This window comes from Oryctolagus cuniculus, chromosome 1 (assembly GCF_051225735.1).
Source record: "Oryctolagus cuniculus isolate XC-2025 breed Fujian yellow rabbit chromosome 1, ASM5122573v1, whole genome shotgun sequence".
NCBI classification, from domain to species: Eukaryota; Metazoa; Chordata; class Mammalia; order Lagomorpha; family Leporidae; genus Oryctolagus; species Oryctolagus cuniculus.
This window is the reverse complement of record NC_142867.1, coordinates 181172767-181196027: the sequence shown is the minus strand read 5'-3', so window position 1 is coordinate 181196027 and position 23261 is coordinate 181172767. Positions and strand designations below refer to the sequence as shown.

General features: G+C 38.8%; 1 protein-coding gene and 1 pseudogene across 3 annotated transcripts in view; one reads left to right on the top strand and one right to left on the bottom strand.

The window, feature by feature from the left end:
- ADAMTSL1 (ADAMTS like 1) overlaps positions 1 to 23261 on the bottom strand; it is a 1088032-nt gene that overhangs the window by 847221 nt on the left and 217550 nt on the right. The gene's annotated exons all lie outside the window — the stretch shown is intronic.
- LOC149128780 (U2 spliceosomal RNA) lies at positions 6935 to 7101 on the top strand (annotated as a pseudogene).

Here is a 23261-nt window from a genome sequence, read left to right as displayed (position 1 = left end):
GGGGAGAACTCATTTAATCTTCTTTGCTGCTGTTCCTCCTCTCATCTGGATAATTCTCTATTCCTTTTATATTCCAAACTCATTCGTACAGGAACTGAAATGGAATACTGTTATTGAAAAGAAAACTGATGTAAGTCTGCCACTGTTTCTGCTCTTTGGTTTTATGGGCAGAGGCAAGAGGCAGCAGGAGTGTGATCATCCATCACTCTCAGATATGTGATGGAGGACTGTGGGCACTGCACAATTGCAAGAGCGGCACCACAATCCCAACAGCTAAGAGTTCTGAGGGTTGTGGGCTTTCCTATCTAAGAATTAGACTATGTATCTTTGATAAATGAAGACTACAAGATTCTCCAGTGTCAATTTCAGATGCATGTTTTACTGTTGTTATCAATTTATTTGTCCCATGGACTCCAAGTTCAGACACAGGGACCTCCTTTGAATTTTGCACTTTGAATTTTAAATGCATGATCAGAAGTCACCTGACTATGCCTTCATTTGCCCCCAGGAAAAGGAACATTAAACTGAAGTTGGATGAGGATGTAGGGTGAGTAATTCATTGTGTGGGAAACTTCACATTTAGAATGCTTCACAGACTGGCCAAGCATATGACACAAGAAGGCACTGTATTCAACTATAGGTGGACACAAGTGCTTAGGCTCCAAAGTCTTCCTGAATGATCTGTTGTTTGGGAGTTAAGACCTGAAAGTTTTCTAGTGATTCCTTGTACCTTGATTTATCCCCATATATTAACAATGTGAAAAGAAAAAGGAGAGCTTGAAAGAGGGTGAAATACCTAGGAACAAATACAAATGCAAGGGAGGGAATAACCAGAATTTGCTTCCTGAGACAAATTGCAAATCTGGTGAGGAACAGAAATTTGTCAAAAAATTTTTACTCAACAAGATCTAAACCTCTGGCATCTATGTAAACAGTTGAGAAAAGACTTTCCTCATATTGCCTCTTAGATCATTTTATTAGATGTATGGTGGGTTGTGAAAACATTATAGGAGTAATGACCATCAATTCCTATGACCCCAAACTTTAAATAACTCTATACCATCATTAAGAACAGCAATAACATGTATTCCTTTTCCTTGCTTTGCACACAATATTTTCAAGGGTAACTGCTGGTGAATTTAAACTACAAAGTGTTTTCCATCATTTATGTTGTAATAATGAAAGGGGTTTCCCTCCAAAAGATAAATAATTACACATTGAAAATAGCTAAGGCATGCAAAATACATGACAGGGTACACTAAACAACTCCTTCCATTGATTTTTAATTAATGTTCAAGTAGATTCTTCCAGTAAAATTAAAATAACTCTAAATACCACTTTTGATATTGAATATACAATATCTTTTAAATAAATATAAGAGGCTAGAATTGCAAGAGCTCTCCAACCTTTTATTTGCTAAATGCAAACAAATATTTTTTTTTAATATTCTCATGACCTGTCCTCCAAAACCTTTAAGATAACAATTGCTAAAATTCTTACTTTTAGGAGTTAACAGGAATACTTTTTGCCCACTTCTCTCACATTTAAAATTCTTGGACCTAGAAGGAATGTAAACACCACAAATTCCTTCTTCAAAGGAGGCTTTTACACTGGCAAGCCTTTGCTCCAGTCCAGCAAAGTCCTACTTCCCAAAATCACGAAGCCACTCCCTGTGTGTTCTAGAGACAGGCAGAAGCACCGTTTTGTACTGTTGGCCGGCCAGAACTCCGCAGTGGTGTGATGTCAAGAGGCTTCACTGGAGGTTCAGCATTGCGTGTGAAGAAGTGGATTGATCCACACTTTGCTCATTATCCATTATCAGCACTTAATAACTGGTACTGGAAGTCTATAATCCACAATCCATAATCCATACGAGGTTGTATACATGATTTCCAGCTAATGTCTGAAGGGATGCCATTGACATCACATTCACAATGATGATTTAATGTTTAGGGAAACACACAGTGCATGAAATATACAGTCCAGACTCCATGAATCTTCTTGATACAAGCTTGCAGAGATAGCTTTCTGCTTCTATTTCATTTTGTTACTTGAATTCTTTTCAAGTCTCTAGACTATTTCTTTTTTATTGCAAATCTATAATTTTCTTTTCTCAATTCCCAGAGTTAATTATAAAAAAAATTTCTATATTCCCCTAGAACTTCAGATCCTTATGGCCTAAAGTACTCTATTCAGCGCCACAACAAAATACTGGTCTCATCGAATAGTGTCTTTCACTGTGGATTTTACCCCAACTGTTTGTTTCAGCTTCCATAGGTGCAAGGAAGTGCTACTGCTGTTCAAGGGAGAGTGAGTTCTATTACTAAGATAATTAAAATCTCTATTAGGATTGTGGTAATTGCAAAATTCACAAATACAGAGCCAATCAACGTAAAATCACTAGGTTAGGAACTATCTAGATCACAGCTTATGAAGGATATGAGAACTGTCGTCCTGTAAAAGGATCATTGCTATCTGCAGATCCCAAGAGTGACTTAGAAACATCCAGCCTCCCCACCTCCCTAGGAAGGACACAGAATGCTGCAGATAAGCAAGACCACTCAGGTACAGGGCTCATAAAAGACAGAACAACCAAAGAATAGGGGGCAAGAACCAGCAACAAATAAGTACTAAATACTATTCCCAAAGTGGATGGAAGAAGTTGTATACAAAAGTCCAAATCTATGTACTCTTCCATCTATTCTTGTTAGCTAACAAAGAAACTTTTAATGTTGGAACAGTCAGTTCATTGTGAAAATGCCCCCTTCTAAAATATGGCTGTGGCAATATGTAGTCGATTTGATTTAAAAAGGATTAGAAATCCAAACCCATTCTTATCATCTAAACAGACCATTTTGCATGTTGGCTAGAACCTCATCAAAACATGAAACTTCAATGTGTAATTGTTGCCACTTGTTAGCTGCTCTGTTGGAAATAACTAAATAAGTGAAGGTAAGAGTGGCATTTTCAATGTCAAGAAGAGATTATGTGGATTCCATTTTAATTTGTCTACACTCTGTCATTTTGATCACAGGTAATTGTGAATTGGCTCTAGTTTAAAGCAAGACAGACAGAGATCTTAAACTCTTGCGGTCTTTACAAGATTCACAATAGTAGGCCCTGCTTATTTGGGCCTTTTCTCCCTAGCACAATAAGTGTGTGCTAAGCAGAGTTGAAACTTGTTCTGAAAACCCATGGCCTCAGGGTTCCATTGAGAAATGCTGTGTGGGCAAACAAAGCTCTCTCTTTGCAGCTTTACAAATGATAGGTTTTCACTTTATAAGATGTTTTCATTGCATTCTTAAAGCGTCTGCTGATGCAAAACAGCATGGGCCAGCAATCCAGTTTAGCATTGTATCTGGAAACAAATGTCTATTCATATGAGAGTCACTCTCCCCCTAGTTAGCTGCTTTCATTCAGAAGCTGAGTACAAGATGCAGAGTGAGGGGGCCAAAGTGGGATGCTTGCATTAAGCAGTGTAATTCCACTTTCCTTCAAGTGCATCCCTCTAATCCCTGGATTCCCAGGGATAGATTGGACAGTTTTGAACCAGAGGTGCAAACAGCTCACAGGGAAGAATAGAACAGAGGTGATGAGAATCAGCCTAGGAGTTCAAAGATAAGGAACATCTGTGCAGAGAATACACTAAGCATCTTCACGACCAATGTTGTTGAATAGTCTCTTAACAGAACTGAGCTTCCAGCTTCTCTAACTAAACCTGACCTGAAGCCGATTTGTTTGCTGAACTTTCCTAATTTTTACAAACTGACATGCTGCATAGAGCCAGGGATTCATTTTTCTTCTTTTCTTTTTTTATTATTTTTGTTTTGTTTTGTTTTGTTTTTGCTCTACTTTCTAGAAAATGTTATTTGACAAATTTGTCAGTATGGCTGTCCAAAGGCCAAAAAGCCTACATAGTAGATGTTGTTAACTCAACAAATAATGTCTCTATATACATTCTAACAAGGTTGTATCTTTCTACAACATCTTCCCCATGGAAACAGCAGTGTCCTTTATTTTACTAAGCATCATGAGTAAGGTCTGCAAAGCACTCCTTGTGAGGCACGTTTCCTTTCTGCTCTCTTGTTGCTGTATGATTTCTCCACAACAGTAATAGTCTTTCAAGTACCATATTTTTCTTTGTAAGTAAGCAGGACACTCCAAAAATTAAGGAGATGGTATCTAATAAAATAAGGGGTTTAGAAATACTCTGTTAGAAACAATAAGGTGATTTCAAGTTTGCAATGTTAAATAAAATAATAAATAAAAATAAAATGTTTTCACTGAAAGGCAGTTAAAACATGAGCTGGTCACTGGTTGGGCAAGAGTCTGAGAAGTCACGGAGATTTGGCTTTTCTTTCTCTTTCCAAGCCATTCCTTTCCAATGCTGTCAGTCTAAACAAGGACGGCCAAGTCTTGATTAGCCTTCATGATTCGCTCATGGCTAATTAACACTAGCAGATCATAGACCCACAGACAGTTGCAGCCAGAAGGAACCTCAGAAAATATGTCATCCGTTTCCCTCAGTTTACAGGTGAGGTAACCAAAGTGAGGGAGTGTGTTTCGTACAAGCGACACACCTAATAAGGGGGAAAGTTGAGAATTCAGTTTCTGACTCCAAGCATTAACTTCTCTCTTTTTACTTTCTCCCATAGGTTATTCTTAGAGTTTGATTATTTAAACATAAAACCTTGACTTCTTTCTCCCAAATAAATATTTTAGGGGCATAGTTGCTAGGTAAACCCTAACACACCCTTTCCGGTCTAATTTCTCATATGCTACTCCTGTCCACTCTCACTTTGAAACATTATGTAAGTGATTACAGGACCAATGGGCTCAGGGAGGATAATGAAAACAGAGGGTATGGTTGATTTGCAAATGGAACATTCGGAGTGTGAATTTCAGTCCTTAAAGTGGTAGCCCAGTTCCCTGACTTCAGCTCTCTGCAGGTTACAGGAATACATGTGATGAATGGAAGCAGCCAGATTAGGAAACAACTAAAATGGACACATGGAGACTCACACGTCTTCAAGGCTCATCATTATGGACCCAAGTCAAAGGCTTTTGGATTGACACAGTTGCTCAGCTCAGAGTTTGCATCAATATTTATTGCTGAAAGGAAGTTTATAGTAATTAGAATTGAAAATGTTAGTTACATGACACTGCTAAGGGTAGGTCACATGCAAACCCCGGAAAATAGAAGAGGCCTAGAAATTGGAAGATACTGCTCACAGCTCCTTCAACAGCTCAGATATGTGACCTAAAGAGTGCTAATAAAGCTCCTTAGGCCTCAGCATTCCACAAAATAAAGAGATTGATCAATTAGTTTCACAATGGATATTCTAAAGAACAACAGTTTCTTAGGATGTTAATATTTATTGTACATATATTATATATTGTATACAAATATACCTATTTATTGTATATATATTCATTAATATGTTTATATACATATATATATATACACACATTTGCAGATGGTCAAATAAGTATGAGAAATTCTGAGTTGCAAAAAGTCAAACTAGTTTTGCACTAGAGTCTGCAATATAGTAAGACATATGTATATCTCAACCATGCCCTTAGAAGCTCTTATTTGTAGAACTACCAATGGGACTAGTATTCCACAGTGCACATATTCACAAATACTGGCCAAGCATGTATCTAATGCCTACTTTCATCTTTTAAAATATTAAATGTGATTTCATGGAATGTTGAATAATTTGAATTTTGTTTCAAAAAATTGCTCACATCACATACAACATTGAAGTTTTAGCAGACATCGTAGGTTATTAGAACATTGCTGTTACAACATTGTAAGTCATTATAAACCTACAATGACAGATCTTTATAGTTGGTAAGCCTAAAATATGCAGTTCTTGTACTTTAAAATTATTTACCAAGCAGATAACATAATCCTGTAATGCCTTCTTGCTATGGGAATCTGAGACTGTTTTATATCTATTTTTTGGATATTCAGAGTTCTGGCCTGAGGATAAAGAGAAAAATATCGAACTGTATTACTTTCTTTAGATTATTTTTAAAATAAAACCATGTTCTGAAATCATAGAAATCATGTGTAAATATCATCTCTTGAAAGAACAGTTATAAATATTCAACCTAGATTTTAAATATATATGAAACATGTAATGAGCCTAATGGGTCATCTGTTTTACTGCAAATTGTCCCTAAAATCATCAGCCTAGTCCTAAGCACATAAAATATTTACAATGAAAAGCCCAGATGTTTTTAATTTCCAATGGAAAAAAAAGGTATTTTCCTGACCTTTCATAATCTAATTTGTTACATTTCATTAAAGATCTCTTTACCCTGGAAAATTCTGGCATCTCTGCTTATTACGAAATGGTCCAGGAATATTCAGAAAAAAAAATTCTTCCTAAAAAGTCTACTTTCCAGACAACACGCTCGTAAGTGACAGACATACATTCATATAAGGAAAATACTGAGATTGAGGTCTCAATTTAAATTTCAACAGAAATAATCAATTTTGTCATAATCTAATCCAAAGGTGTCATAACTGGGCTCTTCATCTCTTGACTTTTTCCTTTTTCACTCACCCTCCATATGGAGTCATCTTCTAGCTTTGATCATACAAACTATTATTTGAAAACTTCCCAAGGATCCCTTTACCTACAAAATTAAGCACAGATTCCTTTAACTGCCATTCATCACATGATAGTCTGGATAAAGTTTCTAGGCTGATGCCTACAATCACCTTATTCACATGTCCCTATTCTCTACTACATTAATAACTCTACACCTTGCCCCATGTCTGCCATCTCTTAAACTTTTAGCTTCTGCCCTTACCATCTATTTCCCATCCAAGTTCAGAGTGATCCTCCCACACGGTACCTATGCCAGAGAAAAACAGAAGCCTAAGTGGTCAATAGCAAGTATTTTATTTATTTTTTTTTTCATCGCTTCTCGGCCTTTTGGCTAAGATCAAGTGTAGTATCTGTTCTTATCAGTTTATTTTTTTTTCAGTTCTTTTTTTTTTATCTTTTATTTAATGAATATAAATTTCCAAAGTACGACTCATGGGTTACAATGGCTTTCCCCCCCATACCGTCCCTCCCACCCACAACCCTCCCCTTTCCCACTCCCTCTCCCCTTCCATTCACATCAAGATTCATTTTCGATTATCTTAATATACAGAAGATCAGCTTAGTATACCTTAAGTAAGGATTTCAACAGTTTGTTGCCCCACAGAAACATAAAGTGAAAAATAATAGATGATTTTTTTAAAATGATGATGAAATCAGATCAGACCTATTGTCATGTTTAATCCCAGTGAGAGTCAAGTTGGGAATTGATAATTTCTTTTCTTTTTTTTTTTTTTTTTACAGAAGATCAGTTTAGTGTACATTAAGTAAAGATTTCAATCGTTTGCACCCCCATAGAAACACAAAGTGAAATATACTGTTTGAGTACTCGTTATAGCATTAAGCCTCAGTGTACAGCACATTAAGGACAGAGATCCTACATGAGGAGTAAGTGCACAGTGACTCCTGTTGTTGACTTTACAAATTGACACTCCTGTTTATGGCATCAATAATCTCCCTATGCTCCAGTCATGAGTTTCCAAGGCTATGGAAGCCCTCTGAGTTCTCCGACTCTTATCTTGTTTAGACAAGGTCATAGTCAAAGTGGAGGTTCTCTCCTCCCTTCAGAGAAAGGCACCTCCCTCTTTGAAGACCTGTTCTTTCCACTGGGATCTCACTCACAGAGATCTTTTTGCCAGAGTGTCTTGGCTTTCCATGCCTGAAATACTCTCATGGGCTTTTCAGCCAGATCCGAGTGCCTTTAGGGCTGATTCTGAGGCCAGAGTGCTATTTAGGACATCCGCCATTCTATGAGTCTGCTGAGTATCTCACTTCCCATGTTGGATCACTCTCCCATTTATTTATTCTATCGGTTAGTGTTAGCAGATACTAGACTTGTTTATGTGCTCCCTTTGACTCTTAGTCCTTTCATTATGATCAATTGTGAACTGAAATTGATCACTTGGAATAGTGAGATGGCATTGGCACATGCCACCTTGATGGGATTGAATTGGAATCCCCTGGTATGTTTCCAACTCTACCAATTGGGGCAAGTCAGCCCGAGCATGCCCCAAATTATACATCTCTTCCCTCTCTTATTCCCACTTTTATGTTTAACAGGGATCACATTTCAGTTAATTTTCAACACTTAAGAATAACTGTGTGATAATTACAGAATTAAACCAGTCATATTAAGTAGAACAGACAAAAAAATACTATGAGGGATAATGTATTAAGTTGTCCATTAGCAGTCAGGGCTATGAATAGCAAGTATTTTAATGAGTATATACTACCCGAGGCAGATGCCTTTCAAAATTTTCAGGAAACAGTTTTCAATGTATTTATCTATAGTTGACTTAAATCAGATTCTATTTTTTTTAATACAAGTAGGAGTTCTGGAAAGATTGTGCAACCACAGTGGTCTTAAAGAGTCAGTACATCCAGATTGAAGGGTGGGGGATAAATCTCACAACAACATGTACAAAACAATTGTCAGGATATCTCCATAAGTCCCTAACTGCAAGCAGGAAGCTCCTGACTCCTGGCTTCGGATTGGTCCATCTCCTGCCATGGCAGCCATTTAGGAAGACCTTTCTCTCTGTCTCTCCCTCTCCTTCTCTGTAGCTCTACCTCTACCTCTCAAATAAATAAATAAAATCCTTTAAAAAATATATAAGGCAACTATCTTCAGATATTAATCAACAGAGGAAAATTCACAAAATGAGCCCTGGATGTAATCTGGTTCTTTGTATATGGACAATTTTCAAGTCCCTATTGTGGCTCATGGATTGTACTCTCAGCAGAGCACTGTGGTTCTACAGTTATAATGGACGGTTCAGAGTATGAAGTAGGTGAATTGGATGGAATGTGGAGGGCAGGAGAGCAGATACAGACACAGAGAAGGTGTTCAGAATTGGAAGGGCAGTAGAGATGGATACAGGAGCCCCAAGAATTTTGGCTAAGGGCTAGAACATAAAGATGCACTAAAAGACTATGAGGTTTACTCTTGAAAGTCCACAAAGATGTATAATATGCTGTCTTAAAGATGAGTCTTAATACATTCTTTTATCACAACAATTAAATTAGAAATCAATAAAAGTAAGGTGTCTAGGAAATGTCTGGAAAAAACAAATTTCTAACATGGATCAAAGAAGAATTCACAAGGGAAACTTGAAAATATTTCAAAATGGAGATAAATGAAAAAATACCATGACTTTTGAGACATAGCTAAAACCCTACTTAGGAAAAATATTTCCTTAAATATTTGTATTAGAAAAAATATGAATGTCTCCCATACTCATTTGTAAGATTCTACTTCAAGAGTTAAAAGACAAATTTGGAGAGTAAATTAAAACCAACAGAAGAAAGAAATAATAAAGAGTAGAAAAAGTGGATTATTTGAAAAACATTAATAAACTTGATGAATCCTAGCAAGATCCTAACCAAGAAAAAAGAGAGAAAATATATTTTAAAAATCTTCTTAAAAAGCCTTCTGTATACCAAACAACACAATTTATAATCAAAGAATTTTGAAAGCAATTCCATGTATAAATGATTTCACTGGTGAATTTAATCAGACATTGAAGAGGTCAGGAGGGTAGCTGGTGGTGGGAAAGTCCCTAGGACGTCTGCCCCAGAGGTTAGTCTTTGCCCAGCATCCATCAACCTCTGGCTGCCCAGCCTGCCTGTTGCTCCACCGCAGTGAATTCAATAAATCTAACCCTGCTCACTCTGCTCTGGGGAACTCTTTCACCACTCACACCACCAGTGTGAAGCCCAACTGTACTCCTTCCCAGGCGTGCCAGGCTTGTGCAGGACTTGGATACCCCATTGTGGGCTTATAGTCCAACCCCTCCATGCAGCTTTACAAGTAGCCAAAGAAAATTCCTTAGAATGGAGCCCAGAAACGGAAACAGCTCTCAAAGCTGTCCCCCAGTCTCTTTCCACAGCCACCACTTTAGCCTTGTCAGACAGGAGGGGACCTCTTTATTTGTGTGTTCATGAAAGAAAGGGCATTGTCCTCAGAATCTTGACTCAAGCTCTGGGAACGTCTCAGTGTCCAGTTGTATGCTTATCCACAGACCTCGACTGCGGAGGTTAGGGTGGCCCCCCTGCCTTCGAGCATTGGCATCCACTGCCCTTTTAGTAAAAGAGGCTTCAGAGCTGACTCTGGGTCAAGGAATGACTATGTAAACACTCCACCAGGTAACCAACATCTTAAACCCCAAGACTTTTCCCTGGGACTCAGATAGAAGAATTAACAAGTACTACACTCTTCTCTTACAAACCACTGAGCTGAATATCAAACTAGAAAAACCCTCAACCTTGCCACTTTATTGCCAGATTTAAACTCAGAAACCTCTCTTGAACACTCCTGCCTAAATACCCTATGCCCCCCACCGACTCTGGGGCTGTTCGCTTCACAGACGACAGCAGCTACGTGAAGGAGAAGGTTGGCTGTCAAGGCTGGTGACAGCATAGTCTACCAAATTAACAGAATCAGGCCCCATACCAAGGGGGCACTGTTTCAGGCACCTCTATACCCAAAAACCCACTACTAGGGTTGTTCTTAAGCATTTCTACCACAAATAGCTCAAGGATATAGTGGAACCCCAAAACCACTATCTGGTACAGTATGTCCAATCCCTAGAACAAAGTATAGAGGCCACACATAGCTATCGAAACCGACATAGCACAAGACATGATTCCACATTCTTCAGCCATATACACCCCAAACTGGTGCCTGAGGACTGATTATACCTTAAAATTCTCCCACAGGACAAGAAACTTCTTGAACCTGTCTGGACCAGATCCCAGCAAATCCTTCTGGCAATCCCAACAGAAGTAGAGCACTGAGGTTTCTTTCCGTAGATCTACCTGTCTAGGTTTTGGATGGTTTCTCCACTGGAGGGTGATCATGCATAAAGTACACCTGTGAACCTGTCAGAGGTCTGTTCCTACTGTTCAGACAGGACTCAGGGGATGCTCATCCTTACTCCCAAAAGTCATGAATGAAGCTCACGGACAGTCTGCCTACTCTTGCACCCAATTACTCTATAGTATGGTCTTAAAGGAGTTTCTCCTATATTTTCCTTCTAGAACAAGACATCTCTTTCCCTCTCAATTTAAAAACTATATTCTCAACTTCTTTCTTCAAGGAACTTCATCTGACTTTATTTGATAGGAAGTCACAACTCCTCTTGACATCATGATGTCACTACCTTGATTGTTCTTCTACTCTTCTCTGATCTATTCCTCTCCAAAGAACATACCATCCCTAATGAGCCAAGTACTTATATCTTATTAGACAAAACTGCTATCTTCTTAGACCTTCAACACCCTAGTGGTTGTGCATGTCCACTTCAGGTTGAAGGTATGTTCAGACTGTTGATCCCAGGATTAGTCCTTAGCCACCATGTACCTGGATGGTCAGACTCACCCCTACTCCCACTTACATGGGAACATGAGTCCCACTGCAACTGGTCCAGTATATGGCCCTCAGACAGTTCACTAATGGATGACAGATCCCAGAAATCACCTAAAGTAGAAATCTCTTTATCCCAATGGGGCACCCATTTGCACATTTTGCTTGGAGCAAAGGGCATCTTTTTCCATTTGTATTTTTAATGCCATTAATGCAAACAAAAAAGGAAATAAATTAATTGGACAAATATATCTGATGAAGTGCTTGTATCTAGAATATACAAAGAACTCTTACAATTTAGTACTATAAGACAAAATTTAAATAAAAATACCTGTGAGACTCACAAAAAGATATATGAATGGCAATATACTCATGTGTAAACATACTCACCATTATTAGGAAAATGTCAACTAAAACTATAATTAGATACCACTACACACCCATTAGATGACTACAATTTTAAAGATAAACCAAAATGCCAAAGTATTATCAAGCAACCAATAATCCATTTTTGGTATGTGTACAAAATGTTATTATCACTTCAAAATATATCCTGGACAGATCCAGGATAGCTGAAGAATGAGAATTGAGAAGTCTGACCTTAGTCACAGAAAGATACCAGAAAAACAAAGGAAAGACCACATTCCTGGGGGCTTATTGAGAGAAATTTTCAGTGGAATATGGACAGAACATAACAGAGACTCCATGGAGCAGTGAGGAGAGAGGTCAGACTGCCAGGCACTGCTACATCTACATAGCTGGTTCCATTCTGGGAAGTGAAGTCTCCCCTGGACAAGGTGAGAGGAGGTTGCCATGTCCTCTGCCACTGACAGCTTTGAGACAGAATTCCATGGTCCTCACTCATCTTGAATATGATCTGGGAAACTAGAAGGGGTCTGGGTGTTTGCTCTAAGAAGTGAGGCCTATTTTCCTCCCTCCCCTCATCCCACCAAAGCACCAGACTCAACCTGCTTTGGTAGAGCTATAGCTGAACTGTGTCCTGAGCTTGGGAACAGTGGAAACTTCCACAACTGCTGGAGGCTGGCAGCATGGAAATGGGGCAGTTTGCACGTGGAGAGCAGACACTCCTGTACTCCGTGACTGTGGGATTCTGGGGCACAGGCCATGGAACTGATTCAGTCTTGGGTAGTAGCTGGGTTCCTGTATACCTGCCTGGTCTGACTGCAGAGACTCAGAGTTCCCTGCATGCTGGGAACAGATCTCATGGAGGGGTCAAGGGTCATACTGTGAAGTTGATCAGTGCTCTGTACTTTACAGGTCCCTGGATGGGTGAAGTGTATGGGCTCTGTGAGCTCACTTTAGGCTATGAACCAGCTGATTCCCCCTGACACACACTGTGAACATAATATATACTGCCAACATCTCCTCCCCCACCTGACTGTTCCCAGAGACGCTCCAATAGGCCCAATTAGGATGTTACCCTAAAACCTTTCCCCGCCCACAAATGGCATCAAGAGCTCCCTGGCCCACATCAGCACACACCCCTAGAACTAAAGTGTAAGCCTTAGGTTCTCTGCCAAGACCCAGAGGCACATTTTCAAGGCATAAAGCTTTCAATTAATCAATCAAAAAGAAAAACATCCACCCTCTAAGAGGTGATAGTAAAAAGAAATACCCCTAGAAGTGTGAAAAATAATGTAGAAACATAAAAAAAAACACAAATAAAGAAGGAACACAATATTTCTTTAATATGGGAATGTGGAGAAGGAGACATTGATAAAATTCCTGAAAAAGAATTCAAAAGAATGATCATAAGATTACTCAAAAACACAGATAAATAAATGAAATTAGGAAGTTATGACATGGATGAAAATTCAGTAAAGAGCTAGAGATATTGAATAAAAATACACAGAAATATTTGAAAAGAAGTATTCAATAAGTCAAATTAAAAACACAATGGAAGGCCTCAACAACAGGCATGGTGATAGAAGAAAGATTATCAAATCTAGAAACAGGTCCTTTGAAATATCTCAGACAAAAAGAAAAAAGCCTCTCTCTCTCTCTCTCTCTCTCTCTCTCTCTGTCTCTCCTCTGTGTAACTCTGACTTTCAAATAAATAAATAAAATAAATCTTTAAAAAAGAAGAAAATTTTAGAAAGGTTGAATACAGTATTAGCGATCTATGGGATACCATCAAGCAACCTATTATATGTGTCTTAAGAGTTCCTGAAGGTATGGAAAAAAAGAAATGTTTAAAAAATTTATTCAGTGGAATAACTGCAGAAAATTTCCCCAAATAGGCATGATCAGGAATGATCTTCACCTCAACATATCATAGTCAATTTTTAAAAAGTAAAACATTAAGAGAATATCCTAAAATTTTTAAGAAAGAAATGCCAGATCACCTTTAAAGGAACTCCCATCAGATTGATAGATTTCTCCATAGAAATCTACATGCTAGAAGAGAATGGGGAGATATAGTCAAGGTACCAAGAGAAAAAACACTGTGAAGCCAGAATACTTAATACAATGAAACTTTCATTCATAAATGATGTTGAAGTAAATACCTTCCAAGATAAGCAAAAGTTAAAAGAATGTGTCACCACTCAACCAGCCTTACAAATGATACTTAAGGATGTAATGCACTCACACAAAAACAAAGAAAGACAATTGAATTATGAAAGCATGTGATGGCAGAAAACCTCCTAGCAAAAGAAAAAATGAGATTCAAAACAAATGATGGGACAATAGGAATATTTATGAGAAAATAACAGTACGCAGTCATTACATAAATGTAAATGAACTAAATTCTCAAATTAAAAGATTCAGACAGGCTAAACGGATAAAAAAAAAAAAAGACCCATCTACATGCTGCATATGAGCAACACACTTCTGCAATAAAGATATACACAGTGAAAATGAAACAATAAAAATAAATTATATTCAAATGAAAATAAAAAATGAAAAGGAGTTGCTATCCTGACATCAGCCAAAATAGACTATAATATAAAAACTAATAAAAGAGACAAAGAAGGCCATTACATAATGATCAATGAGTAATTAATCATTATGAGAAGATGTGACTATAGGAAATGAATATGCATACAATACTTGAGCACCCAGTTTTCCAATATTAATGGACCTAAGGGGAAGCATAAGCTTTTATATAATAATAATGGCAATCTTCAACACTCCACTTTCATCAATGGACAGATGAACCAAAAATAAAATCCATAAAGCAACAGAGACAATCTACACTGCAGACCAAGAGGACTTAAAAACATCTATACAATATTTCATCTCAGAGTTGCAGAAGATACGTTCTTTCCAACAGTGCATGGAGCATTCTCTAGGATAGACCTCATACTGGGCCTTAAAACAAGTGTCAACAAATCCCACAAAATTGAAATCATATCATGTATCTTTTCTGACCACAATGGAATGAAGCTGAAAATTAATAACAAAAGAAACTCTAGAAAATATCGAAACTCATGGAAACTGAACAGCATGCTCTTGAATGAGCAGTGGGTCATAGAAGGAACCAAAAGGAAATGAAAAAGTTCCTTAAAACAAATGAAAAATAAAACACAACATATCAAAATGTACAGGATGCGGCAAAAATAGTGCTAAGAGTAAAGCTTATAGCTTAAGTGCCCACATCAAAAATTAAAAAGGTATTAAATAAATTATCTATCAATGAAATCAATAACCTAGAAAAATAATAACAAACTGAATCCAAAACTAGTAGAAGAAATAAAAATTAAAGAACAAACAAAATACACATCAAAAAATCTATATAAAAGATCAGTGAAATAAAGAGCCAGTTTTCTGAAAAAAATAAAACTGAAGGCTGGCGCCGTGGCTCAATAGGCTAATCCTCCACCTTGCGGCGCCAGCACACCGGGTTCTAGTCCTGGTTGGGGCGCCGGATTCTGTCCCGGTTGCCCCTCTTCCAGGCCAGCTCTCTGCTATGGCCAGGGAGTGCAGTGGAGGATGGCCCAGGTGCTTGGGCCCTGCACCCCATGGGAGACCAGGAAAAGCACCTGGCTCCTGGCTCCTGCCATCGGATCAGCGTGGTGCGCCGGCTGCAGCGGCGGCCATTGGAGGGTGAACCAACGGCAAAAGGAAGACCTTTCTCTCTCTGTCTCTCTCTCTCACTGTCCATTCTGCCTGCCAAAAAATAAAAATAAAAAATAAAAAAAAAATAAAAAAAATAAAACTGAATAACCATTGGCCATAGTTTTTTTTTTTTTTTTTTAATTTTTTGACAGGCAGAGTGGACAGTGAGAGAGAGACAGAGAGAAAGGTCTTCCTTTGCCGTTGGTTCACCCTCCAATGGCCGCCACGGCTGGCGCGCTGCGGCCGGCTCATCGCGTTGATCCGATGGCAGGAGCCAGGAGCCAGGTGCTTTTCCTGGTCTCCCATGGGGTGCAGGGCCCAAGCACCTGGGCCATCCTCCACTGCACTCCCGGGCCACAGCAGAGAGCTGGCCTGGAAGAGGGGCCACCGGGACAGAATCTGGCGCCCCGACGGGGACTAGAACCTGGTGTGCCAGCGCCGCTAGGCGGAGGATTAGCCTAGTGAGCCGCAGCGCCGGCCTTTTTTTTTTTTTTTTTTTTTTTTTTTTTTTTTTTTTTTTTTTTTTACAGAAGATCAGTTTAGTATGCATTAAGTAAAGATTTCAACAGTTTGCACCCCCATAGAAACACAAAGTGAAATATACTGTTTGAGTACTCGTTATAGCATTAAATCTCAATGCACAGCACATTAAGGACAGAGATCCTACATGAGGAGTAAGTGCACAGTGACTCCTGTTGTTGACTTTACCAATTGACACTCCTGTCTATGGCATCAGCAATCCCCCTATGCTCCAGTCATGAGTTTCCAAGGCTATGGAAGCCCCTTGAGTTCTCCGACTCTTATCTTGTTTAGACAAGGTCATAGTCAAAGTGGAGGTTCTCTCCTCCCTTCAGAGAAAGGTACCTCCTTCTTTGAAGACCTATTTTTTCCACTGAGATCTCACTCACAGAGATCTTTTTGCCAGAGTGTCTTGGCTTTCCATGCCTGAAATACTCTCATGGGCTTTTCAGCCAGATCCGGATGCCTTTAGGGCTGATTCTGAGGCCAGAGTGCTATTTAGGACATCTGCCATTCTATGAGTCTGCTGAGTATCTCGCTTCCCATGTTGGATCACTCTCCCCTTTATTTATTCTATCGGTTAGTGTTAGCAGGTACTAGACTTGTTTATGTGCTCCCTTTGACTCTTAGTCCTTTCATTATGATCAATTGTGAACTGAAATTGATCACTTGGAATAGTGAGATGGCATTCGTACATGCCACCTTGATGGGATTGAATTGGAATCCCCTGGTATGTTTCTAACTCTACCATTTGGGGCAGGTCAGCTTGAGCATGTCCCAAATTATACATCTCTTCCCTCTCTTATTCCCACTCTTATGTTTAACAGGGATCACATTTCAGTTAAATTTCAACACTTAAGAATAACTGTGTATTAATTACAGAATTAAACCAGTCATATTAAGTAGAACAGACAAAAAAAAAAAACTACTAAGAGGGATAATGTATTAAGTTGTGCATTAACAGTCAGGGCTATGCTGATCAAGTCACCGTTTCTCATAGTGTCCATTTCACTTCAGGAGGTTTCCTTTTTGGTGTTCAGTCAGTTGTCACCGATCAGGGAGAACATATGGTATTTTTCCCTTTGGGACTGGCTTACTTCACTCAGCATGATGTGTTCCAGATTCCTCCATTTTGTTGCAAATGACTGGATTTCGTTGTTTCTTACTGTGGTATAGTATTCTAAAGAGTACATATCCCATAATTTCTTTATCCAGCCTACCGTTGATGGGCATTTAGGTTGGTTCCAGGTCTTGGCTATTGTGAATTGTGCTGCGATAAACATTAGGGTGCAGACCGCTTTTTTGTTTGCCAATTTAAACTCCTTTGGGTAAATTCCAAGGAGTGGGATGGCTGGGTCGAACGGTAGGGTTATCTTCAGGTTTCTGAGGAATCTCCAGACTGACTTCCATAGTGGCTTGACCAGTTTGCATTCCCACCAACAGTGGGTTAGTGTCCCTTTTTCCCCACATCCTCGCCAGCATCTGTTGTTGGTAGATTTCTGTATGTGAGCCATTCTAACCGGGGTGAGGTGAAACCTCATTGTGGTTTTGATTTGCATTTCCCTGATGGCTAGTGATCTTGAACATTTTTTCACGTGCCTGTTGGCCATTTGGATTTCCTCTTTTGAAAAATGTCTATTGAGGTCCTTGGCCCATCTCTTAAGTGGGTTGTTGGTTTTGTTTTTGTGGAGTTTCTTGATCTCTTTGTAGATTCTGGTTATTAACCCTTTATCTGTTGCATAGTTTGCAAATATTTTTTCCCATTCTGTCGGTTGTCTCTTCACTCTCCTGTTTCTTTTGCAGTACAGAAACTTCTCAATTTGATGCAATCCCAATAGTTGATTTTGGCTTTGACTGCCTGTGCCTCCCGGGTCTTTTCCAGAAATTCTTTGCCTGTGCCAATACCTTGAAGGGTTTCTCCAATGTTCTCTAATAACTTGATGGTGTCAGGACGTAGATTTAGGTCTTCAATCCACGTTGAGTGGATTTTTGTGTAAGGTGTAAGGTAGGGGTCTTGCTTCATGCTTCTGCACGTGGGAATCCAGTTTTCCCAGCACCATTTATTGAATAGACTGTCCTTGCTCTAAGAATTGGTTTCAGATCCTTGATCAAATATAAGTTGGCTGTAGATGTTTGGGTTGATTTCTGGTGTTTCTATTCTGTTCCATTGGTCTATCCATCTGTTTCTGTACCAACACCATGCTGTTTTGATTACAACTGCCCTGTAGTATGTCCTGAAATCTGGTATTGTGATGCCTCTGGCTTTGTTTTTGTTATACAAGATTGCTTTAGCTATTCGAGGTCTCTTGTGCCTCCATATGAATTTCAGCATCATTTTTTCTAGATCTGCGAAGAATGTCTTTGGTATCTTGATTGGGATTGCATTGAATCTATAAATTGCTTTTGGGAGAATGGACATTTTGATGATGTTGATTCTTCCAATCCATGAGCATGGAAGATTTTTCCATTTTTTGGTATCCTCTTCTATTTCTTTCTTTAAGATTTTGTAATTCTCATCGTAGAGATCTTTAACGTCCTTGGTTAAGTTTATTCCAAGGTATTTGATTGTTTTTGTAGCTATTGTGAATGGGATTGATCTTAGCAGTTCTTTCTCAGCCATGGCATTGCTTGTGTATACAAAGGCTGTTGATTTTTGTGCATTGATTTTATATCCTGCCACTTTGCCAAACTCCTCTGTGAGTTCCAATAGTCTCTTAGTAGAGTTCTTTGGATCCTCTAAGTAAAGAATCATATCGTCTGCAAAGAGGGATAGTTTGACTTCTTCCTTCTTGATTTGTATTCCTTTGATTTTTTTTTCTTGTCTGATGGCTCTGGCTAAAACTTCCAGAACTATGTTAAATAGCAGTGGTGAGAGTGGGCATCCCTGCCTGGTGCCAGATCTCAGTGGAAATGCTTCCAACTTTTCCCCATTCAATAGGATGCTGGCTGTGGGTTTTTTATATATTGCTTTGATTATATTGAGGAATGTTCTTTCTATACCCAATTTGCTTAGAGTTTTCATGATGAAAGGGTGTTGAATTTTATCGAATGCTTTCTCTGCATCAATTGAGATAATCATATGGTTTTTCTTTTGCAGTCTGTTAATGTGGTGAATCACATTGATTGATTTGCGAATGTTGAACCATCCCTGCATACCAGGAACGAATCCCACGTGGTCTGGGTGGATGATTTTCCTGATGTGTTGTTGTACTCTATTGGCCAGAATTTTATTGAGGATTTCTGCGTCTATGTTCATCAGGGATATTGGTCTGTAATTCTCTTTCAGTGCTGCATCTTTCTCTGGCTTAGGGGTTAAGGTGATGCTGGCTTCATAGAAAGAATTTGGGAGGATTCCCTCTTTTTCGATTGTTCTGAATAGTTTGAGAAGAAATGGGATTAGTTCTTCTTTAAATGTCTGGTAGAATTCAGCAGTGAATCCATCTGGTCCTGGGCTTTTCTTTGTTGGGAGGGCCTTTATTACTGTTTCAATTTCTGTTTCAGTTATGGGTCTATTTAGGTTTTCTATGTCTTCATGGTTCAATTTTGGTAGATTGCATGTGTCCAGGAATCTATCCATTTCTGATAGATTTTCCTGTTTGCTGGCATACAGGTCCTTGTAGTAATTTCTGATGATTCTTTTTATTTCTGTGGTGTCTGTTGTTACGTTTCCTTTTTCATCTCTGATTTTATTGATTTGGGTCTTTTCTTTTTTTAGTTAGTTGGGCCAATGGGGTGTCAATTTTGTTTATTTTTTCAAAAAACCAGCTTCTCGCTTGGCTGATTTTTTGTAGTGTTTTTTTGGATTCAATCCTGTTAATTTCTTCTCTGATTTTAATTATTTCTCTTCTCCTACTAGATTTGGGTTTGGTTTGCTGCAGTTTTTCTAGGTCCTTGAGATGCACTGAAAGCTCATTTAATTGGTACCTTTCCAATTTCTTGATATAGGCACCTATTGCTATAAATTTGCCTCTCAATACTGCTTTTGCTGTATCCCATAAGTTTTGATATGTTGTGTTGTTGTCTTCATTTACTTCCAGAAAGTTTTTGATTTCTCTTTTGATTTCTTGAATGACCCAGTGTTCATTCAGGATCATGTTGTTCAGTCTCCATGTGTTTGCATACTTTCTGGGGTTTCCTGAGTTGCTCATTTCCAGCTTCATTCCACTGTGGTCTGAGAAGCTGCATGGTATGATTCTAATTTGGCTACACCTGCTTTTTTTTTTTTTGGTTTCTGTTGGCATGGAATATCTTTTTCCAACCTTTCACTTTCAGTCTGCATGCCTCTTTGTTAGAGAGATGTGTTTCTTGTAGGCAACAAATAGTTGGGTTGTGTTCTTTGAGCCAATCAGCCAAACGGTGTCTTTTAACTGAAGAATTCAGACCATTAATGTTTAATGTGACTATTGATACGTAGTGACTTTGTCCTGCCATTTTTCCGGAGATATTTTCTAGTATATGCTTTGAGCTTCCCATGATCTTTTACTGGTAGGTGTTCTTCCTTTCCCTTCTTTCATATTGATGGCCGTGTTTCTGTGTTTCTGAGTGTAGCACATCTTTAAGTATCTTTTGCAGGGCCGGACGAGTGGCCACAAAGTCTTTCAATTTCTGTTTGCTATGAAAGGTCTTTATTTCACCTTCATTCACAAATGAGAACTTGGCAGGATATAATATTCTGGGCTGGCAATTTTTCTCTCAGAGCACCTGTGCTATGTCTCGCCATTCCCTCCTAGCATGTAGTATTTCTGATGAGAAGTTTGCTGTGAGTCTGATTGGAGATCCTCTGAGAGTAATCTGACGTTTCTCTCTTGCACATTTTAGGATCTTTTCTTTATGTTTCACTGTGGTAAGTTTAATTACCACGTGTCGTGGTGAGGATCTCTTTTGGTCATGTTTATTGGGGGTTCTATGAGCTTCCTGTACTAGGATGTCTCTGTCCTTCTCCAAACCTGGAAAGTTCTCTGCTAGTATCTCACTAAGAAGGCCTTCTAATCCTTTCTCTCTCTCCATGCCTTCAGGAACTCCTAGAACTCGAATGTTGTTTTTTTTTAATAGTATCCTGTAGATTCCCAACAATATTTTTTAGATTTCTAATTTCCTCTTCTTTTCTTTGGTTTGACTGTATGTTTTCCTGTGCTCTATCTTCTAAGTCTGATATTCTCTCTTCTGCTTCACCCATTCTGTTTTTAAGGCTTTCTAATGTGTTTGTCATTTGATCTATTGAGCTCTTCATTTCATTTTGATTTCTCTTCACTATCACACTTTCCTGTTCTACTAGTTTCTGCGTTTCATTTTGATTCTTCCTTAAAATTTCATTTTCACGAGAGAGATTTTCAATCCTGTCCAATAAGGATTTCTGTAGTTTAAGGATTTGCTTTTGAAAACTTCTAAATGTTCTTATCATAAATTTTTTGAAATCCGTATCTTGCATTTCTTCTATCTCATCATCTTCATAATCTTGGTTTGGGGTGTTTTGTTTATTTGGAGGCATCATAGTGTCATCGTTGATCTTGTTCCCTCGATTTCTGTGTTTGTTGCTTGGCATAGTTAATTCTTCTTTCGTCAGTGTGCTTTTTTTTTAATTTTTTTTTTTATACTATGTCCATGTTAAGTGGACTGCCTGCTGTTGGAGGAGCCTTGGAGGCTTGAGATGGGTGCGGCCTGAGGGCTCTGCTTGGTTCTTCCTGGTTACCAGTGTGCAAAGGTGACACGCTCAGGTTATGCGTGGTAAATTTCTCTCTATTTATTTATTTATTTATTTATTTTATTTATTTATTCAGGGGGTAAGTAATACCGCACGGCATGGCTGTGCAGAATTGATGGTATTTAGCTTCCAGTCTCTGGCTTCTACCCAAAGAGTCTGTGTAGGCTCCTCTGGACTCCCACTGGGTTGCCTAGGCTACTGAATTGTAGTGACTCAGTTCCTTAGCTCTCCCCTGTTGATATGTAAATCCAGAGAGGGGGCCTGCTCTTTGTCTCTTGCGAATTCTTCAAGCCTTGCAGCCTTGCAACCTTTGAAAGGTTGGGGGAGAGAGAAACCCCAAAGCTTTTTTTTTTCCTTCTTTCCGGTAGTGAGTCTGCTGCACTTTCCGGCCCCCCTCTAGATTCTGACCCCCATTTCCCCGCCAATGTCTCGGGTTATTGAGCTCACCTCCCCTTCCAGCGCCGATGTGTGGACTCGGAGCCCTGGATGTCCCAACTCTCCCCGCTGGTGTCTGTGTGACATGCACTCCCCTTCCTTCACTGGTGCGCAGACCCTGCGGCTCCTGCGGCACCCACGGCTCCCGCGGCTCGGCTTCCGCGTGGTGGGCGACCTTGTTCTCCCAGTAGGTCCTCTGATTCACAGCCACTCGATCCAGAAGAGTTTCCTCTGCAATATTTTCCTGGTTCTTTTTTTCTGAGGCTACCGTAACTCCCCTTTTATTAAACTAAATTTTCCCGGACTATCGGTGCGCACCCTCACTATTCTGCCATCTTGGCTCTGCCAACCATTGGCCATAGTTAACAAACAAAATATATGGAAGAAGACCCAAATTAATAAAATCAAAGATGATTACATGATATTACAGAAATACAGAGTCATTAGGAATTATTACAAACAGCTAAATTACCACAAACTGGAAAATGTAGAAGAAATGAATATATTTCTGGACATACATAATTTACCAAAATTGAGACAGGAAGACATCAACCAGATTGAATCAATATACAAGACAGATTGGATCAATAATAATTTTGCAAAAAAGAAGAGCCCAGAACTGAATGTTTTCTCTGTAAACTTTACTAAATTTTAAGGAAGAACTAATCCTAGTTTTCCTTAAACTACTAAAACAATTGAAAGGGAGGTAACTCTTCCAAACTCAATCTATAATGCCAATATTACCTTAATTCCAAAATCTAAAAAAGATACAATGAAAAAAAGAATATTAGAGACCAATATCCCTGATAGACATAGATGCAAATACTAGCAAATCAAATCTAGTAACATATCCAAAAGATGATTCACCCAGTTCAAGTGGGATTTATCCCAGGGTTGCAGGGATGGGTCAATCTATATAAATGATTAAATGTGATACATAACATAAAAAAATGAAGGATGCAAACCATATGATTATCTCAATAGATGCAGAGAAAGCATTTGATAAGACACAACATTCTTTCATGATAAAAACCTTAAGCAA